At 44.4% G+C, this 6,697-nt stretch overlaps 1 pseudogene; it reads right to left on the reverse strand.

Annotated features, from left to right (window-relative positions):
- Positions 1-1,196: 1,196 nt before the first annotated feature.
- Positions 1,197-2,120, reverse strand: LOC101565406 (annotated as a pseudogene).
- Between the last annotated feature and the right edge of the window lie 4,577 nt (positions 2,121-6,697).

Consider the following 6,697-nt stretch of genomic DNA (forward strand, 5'->3'; position numbering starts at 1 on the left):
AATAGTTACTACATCTAGTATCTGTTTCACTTTAAAAAATAAAATAACCTGCTGTGCCGGCCCCACCCCCAGGGCACGCTGAGACAGCAGTTGAGAATGGGCATGGTGGCACGTGTCAATAATCCCAGTGCTTGGAAGGCTGTAAACAGGAGGATCACTACGAGTCCAGTCTATGCAGTGAGACCCTGTACACCCTGTAGACCGTGTCCTAAATGCAAAATAAAATAAGTCATGAGTAGCAAAAACATTTAAAATGGGATTTATTGGGTCCAGGGTAACTTATGTTCAGCATCACACAGAGAGTCCGTTATTCAGCTTATAAAGAAAACAGACTTTGGGGGGCCAGGGAGATGGCTCAGTAGAATAAGCACTTGCCTGGCAAGTGCAAGGGCCTGAGTTCAATCCCTGGTTGCGCAAAAAAAAAAGAGAAAACAGGCTTTGGTCTAAGTCTGTTGGTTCTCAATTCTATCTCATCCTTTATCTCTGAGTCAGTTTCTTCTTTGAAATAGATATAAGAACATTCACTTAATGCACTTATTGTGATATTTACATGGAGTAAAGTATGCAAATAGTTTAACAGTGCATGACACAAATTTCTAATAATATGCTCTTGTTATAATTCATGTTTATCTATCTGGCCTTGAAAGACTAGAATCTAGGAAGCCTCCAATGAGTCCATCACTGCGGGCTGTGCAAGGGCGGCAAATGAAACGCCTGACGTTTGTCTTCCTGAATCTTTGCTCAAGATTAAAGTCCCCAGCACAATGGCACTGAGCGCGTGCTGGTTCCCGAGAGGAGCGCCCCGCTCTGCTGGGGTCGGGGCTTTGGGGCGCTGTGGAGAGCAGCCGCTCGCTCCAGAACCAGGCTGGAGACCCGCGCTAGCTTCTGGCCAACGGTAACCTACTTAGGTTGCTGCCTAAATCGGCAGTAACAACAACTACCATATTGTGTGTGAAATTATAATTCGTCTGTTTTTTAAGTTACTAGACAAGATCTATGTCTTACCCTTCTATCTTTCTCTAAGTAGGACTGAACTGGCATCATTCCAAGAAAATAATGTTCGACTTTTTCTTAAGTATTTTTAGAGAAAACTACTGTATCATACGGATCCAGAGAGCAGGAGCTCCTCCCTAACAGCCAGATGCAGCTCGCTGGAGTTGTAGCCAATGTGCTCGTCGTTTGGAGTCTGTAGTCTATTATTTGAAGAACTGAAGATACCTTCTCAGCATCCTCCTCACAGCTGCCTTCACCTCCTTGTTCTTCAGGCTGTAGATGAGGGGGTTCAGCATGGGGGTTGCCACGCTGTACTGCAGGGAGAAGACCAACTCTAGAGCAGAGCCTGAGTTCGGCATGAGATAGCAGAGTAATCCTGAGCCGTAAAAGAAGAGCACCATGGTGAGATGGGAGGAGCAGGTGGAGACGGCTTTCCTCCTACCGGCGGTGGAGCTGATGCTCAGGATGATGAGCAAAATGCGAATATAGGAAAACAGTATCAAAAGAAAATTTCCCATGAAGTGCAGGAGGCTGGAGCACAGCAGGGTGGTGAAACTCGCCGATACATCTGAGCAAGACAAAGGATAGAGAGAGGGCAGCTCGCACATGAAGTGGTGGATGTTTTGAGCATCGCAGAAGTCTAAACTGAGAGCTACGAGGACATTGATGAACGCATCCGTAAAAGCCAGGCCCCACGCACCCACACCAGTCCTACACACAGCTGTCTGTCCATCACCTAGCCATAGAGCAGAGGCGAGCAGATGGCAACGCAGCGGTCGTAGGCCATCACAGCCAGTAAGCAGGACTCAGTGCCCCCCGTGGCAAAGATGAAGAAGACCTGAGCGAGGCAGCCCTCCACAGAGATGGTTTTCTTGGCAGACAGGAGATTCTCCAACAGTGACAGAGGAGTGGCAGAGATCCAGGAAGGACAACTGTCCCAGAAAGAAGTACATGGGTGTGTGGAGGTAGGAATCAGCCCTGACCAGCAGCAGCAGCAGCAGCAGCAGGTTCCCCCCCACGGTCAGGAGGTAAACCACCAGGAATAGCACGAAGAGCGGGGCCTGGAGCTGGGCGTCAGCAGGCAGCCCAGGGAGGATGAACTCAGGGATGACACTGTGGTTTCTCATTGCCTTTGGTAATTTCTTTAGAATGGAAGAAGTAAACTAGGGCCGGCCAGAGAGCTCAGCGGATTAAAGCTCCTGCTTAGGCAGGGCGCAGTGGCTGTGGTTCAGTCCCCACCTGGGGCAGGCTGAGACAGCAATGGAGACTGGGCGTGGTGGTGCACACCTGTAATCCCAGCACTTAGGAGGCTGAAACCAGGAAGATGACTGTGAGTCCAATCTGTGTAGTGGGACCCTGTAGACTCTGTGGGCCCTGTACTGAATACAAACAACAAAACAAAAAGTAAATTGGGTGATGCCTCTTCTCATGCCTGACAAACGTCTAAGCCTTCTCACCCTCTTTTGTATTCATTCCACCGCACCTACTAGAAAATTGATGCACAGGAGCGACAAACTCCCCAAAGTCTCTTGGCTTCCTGAGGCCTGTGATAATTATTTCTACAACATGCTGCACGCAGGTCAGTATCACGCTCATCTCTGTTGTTCTCTCTTAGAACAACAGCTTTAGGATTTGCTGCTGTTCTACTGCTGTGGCTACTTGAAGACATCCTAGCAGATAGGATGACACTGCAAGAGGAGTGAGAGGACACTGCAGCGTCGGTCTCAGGGGCACAGAGCAGCAGGTGTCAGACAGGCAGAGAACGGCCCGGCCGGCAGCAGGCTCGCCGCATCCCTTGGACGTGCGTGAGGTCTGCAGGCCTGCCATTGGGAAGCAAGCAGTTCCCATGCAGCGCTTTTTATTTCTTCAATAAATATTTGAGTGGATTCAAAAGTGGACAGTGAAAAGGAGTAGTGGCTGGAGACTCGCAGAGTAAGGATGAAAAGAAGCAGTGGAAAGGAGGGAGCGCGGAGCCGCTGAGCCTGCAGTGTGACCGATGCAAGACCCCAGCCGGCGTGGGAGCAGCTGTCCTCTGGGCATCTGCAGAGAGAGCGCGAGGCTCTTCCCTCCTGTTCCTCTCCAGTTGGAGCCTGCTCACTTATACCAGGAATTTCTTAAACTGCAGGGAAATTTTCTCCCTTCTATTTCTTTAGAAATAAAGGCCCTGGGTAGGGAGATAGCTCAGCGGTCTAAGCTCCTACCTGGCAAGCGCAAGGTGCCATGCCCCATCTCTGGTACTGCATGCTGTGCCAGCCCAGGTACACCGTGACAGCCCCCATCACACCTGCCATCCCAGCACTGGGACAGGAGGACCACTGTGAGCCTGAACTGCATAGTGAGACCCTGTATCAAATAAACAAATAATTTTAAAAAATAAAATTAAAAATAAAAAGCCCAAACATAGAGAAAATCCTACAAAGAACATTTTCTCAAGGAACAAATGAAAATTGTGCTGTGACGGGGCCAGACTTCTTCACAGGTCCAGTATACGAGGCTAAAGTTAAGCGTACAGAACTAAATAAAATCATCACTTTTTTTTAGCCTACTGATGTAATATCACTATTTTCATGCTTAATTTATTCAAACTCTGAGTCCAAATTTAGACCCAAGACGGCTCTGAGAATGCTATCACTGTGTATTCAATTACTAATACAATTAAGTGGCCTATTTTCCAATGAATGGTGCAGACGGAGAGTGGTGTGAGGCTTTACCAGCAACAGAGGGAGCTGGCCCGAGACCAGCAAGGGATCTGGGACACACAGGGCGTGCAGTGAGCTGGGGAGAAAAGGCAAGGGCAGGAAAGTTACCGGCTGGCAAGGCTTGCCCAGAGCAATGTCTCCTGCCCTCCTCTGAGCATCCACATGTCCCAGGGCATGACTGCAGGACACACCTATGACTAGTGATTTATTTCTGAAGTCTGTACGTGTGTCCCTTTTGAATACCAGGTTATTTCTGGTGCCCTTTGCTCACCCGCCCATATTTCCTAGGCAGCTCTCAGCTACTAACTTGCACAGGTTCCCAGGCTTCTGGCATGGACTTTCAGCTCAGGAAACAAGGGATGCAGCGAGATCGAGGAAAGAGATCTCCTGGTGCTCACGTAAACCGGAGCGACCACGACTCTCGTGGAATGCCCCGAGACTCACTGTGTTGAGTGTAGTAGTGCTGATGACCAGAGGAGCTGAAAAGACACCAGGTTCTCTGCTCCTCACATCCGACCTAAGTGCACAATTTTTCTGAAAGGTGGGAAAGAAGTGATTTTGAGGAGCAGATCAAAATACCTTAGGTGGCAGAAATTAACGCTGTACCAGAGAGGACAAGGAGGGTGCTACTGTCCCAGGAGACAGACATCAGACAAACTTGATGCAAAGGAAAATTGCCTGACTGGAGAAGGACAGCAGAGACTGAGATGCATCAGAGGACAAAAGGAAAGTTTACCACGTTCTGTCTTTTCCCAGGGTCGAGTCGGTCCTGCTTTCTGAGGCTGTGAACATGTTTCTAGGCTCAGAAGAAATTCCTAAGAGGGAAAATGTGTGGCAACTACTATCCAGTCTTGGGACTGACTGCTTTTTCTACTTAAGACCTTTTGTGAGTAACGAAAAAATATAAGCACATGCTCAAAATCAGTTGCAAATAAAGATTTCAGAAGCTTTTTCGAAATGTGGACAGCGTTTTTGCTTTGATCCCTTGATGTTCCCTTAAAACCATAAAGAGAAAAACTAGAAAAGCCTAACGAGTACTACAGCAACTTCGTTCGTGATTCCCCAGCATAGCACAAATACAGTCGCCTCTGTGTTGGTGGTGCAGTGCTGGCAAAGAAGGCTGGGGCTCGCCGTCCCTAAGGGCTTGTGGCTAAGGTTGCCACGGGGACAGGCAGGTGTGGCCTGAAAGCTCAGGGGCAGCTGGGTCCGTCCTGATTGTAAGAAAGTTCAGCCTCAGGACACCTTTGGGCTGGTCAGCAAAAACTGGTTACTAGGTGATTCCTCTGAGAATTCGCACTGAGGCTAAGGGACTCAACTTTTATTAGAATAGGTATCTTACTAATGCTACACAGTCATGTGTGTTAACGACGTAACCACTGGTATATTAAATTAATATATATTAAAGATATGGTTATATGATCACGTATGAAATTATTAGTCAATAATAACTTAAATTTAGCCACATATTTACCTTTCTGCTCAACGATTCCACATCTAGAACTGAAAACCTTGATAACTAAAACTAAGTTTTCAAAGCACAAGTTTGACACAAATTAGACAAAGCCGAAGAGGATTTAGTGAATCAGAAAACAGAAGGGAATGGAGTGTTGGCAATAAAGTTGGGGATATAACTCGGCGGCATGACACCCTCCTGGCAAGCACAAGATCCCGAGTTTGATTCTCATTATCAAATAAATAAATAAATAAATAAATAAATAAATAAATAAATAAAATAGAACAATATTGGAAAGAAAAAAAGAAGAAAAATTTGATGTGTAAGCATTTCCTTTCTTCATGAACACTTCCTTTAAAATTTTCATTTATCCAGGGAGATAGCTCAGTGGAATAAGCACTTCCTTGGCAAGTGCAAGGGCCTGAGTTCAATCCCCGGTTCTGGAAAAAAAAAATTTCATTTAGCATAAGTCTTCAATGAAAAATGTCTTTCAACTTTATTTTAACTCTATTGTATTTTATTATTTATATTATTTTTGGTCATATATATATTTATAAGTACAGTGCAATAACTGGATACATTGTGCAGTATATATGATTTATTATTAACATACATAGAAACTTTACTGGGGGAAATATTTTTTATTTAGTACTTTGAAGATATTGCTCTGTTTTGTCTTGTTATTCTGACATTTCTCTTAAGAAATTAGTTGTTCACAGAATTTTATTTTCTCTAAAGTTAGTCTTCTTTCTTTTAGTATTTTTCAATATTTTGTCTTGCTAGACAGTGTTAGATTATTTAGTTGAATTCAAACACCTATAGTATTTAGATGCTAATAGAATATTCACCTCTGACAGAACCAAAAAAAAAGGATACAAAGGAAAGATCATTTTGTATTTATATATACAAAATAGTTAGGATAAATTTACAGCTACTTTCGCTTAACTCAAGAAGAAAGAGGTGTACTAATAGTGTTTGGACAGGGTATCCTGTCTGCTTCTTGGACTATGGATAACCACTAAGAAGATAACAATGTACAGTGTATTGACTATCAAAACTGTCCTATTATTCAGGTGTGAAACTGTCTCATTCATATTTATTTCTCAATATAAATAAATTAATTAAATAATTAAAAATATTTTGTCTTTATTTTTGGTAATTTTATTATGATGCAACAAAGTATGGCTTTCTCTTTATTTATTATACTTTTGCCATATTTCCTTCAGATTATTTTTCAAAAACAAGAAATTATGGATTTGAGGTTTTCTCTACACCGTTTGTTAATCCTTCATTCCTCATAGATAAGCACAATCTCAGAGTGAGAATGTCGCATCTCGGAGCAAAGCAGAATGGCCCCAGACACCCACACGTTAGTCCCTGAAACCTATGAATATGCTACCTTACATGGCAAAAGGGACTTTGCAAGTGACATTAGGGCACAGATTTTAAAACAGAAAGAGCATCCGGGACAAACCAGGGTATTCTGATCGAACAACATGCAAGGTCTGTGTCTAGTTGTCCCCCCAAAGCCTCATGCAGTGATGGTCTAGGG

The sequence above is a fragment of the Octodon degus genome, unplaced genomic scaffold, assembly GCF_000260255.1.
Source record: "Octodon degus isolate 3935 unplaced genomic scaffold, OctDeg1.0 scaffold00100, whole genome shotgun sequence".
NCBI classification, from domain to species: Eukaryota; Metazoa; Chordata; class Mammalia; order Rodentia; family Octodontidae; genus Octodon; species Octodon degus.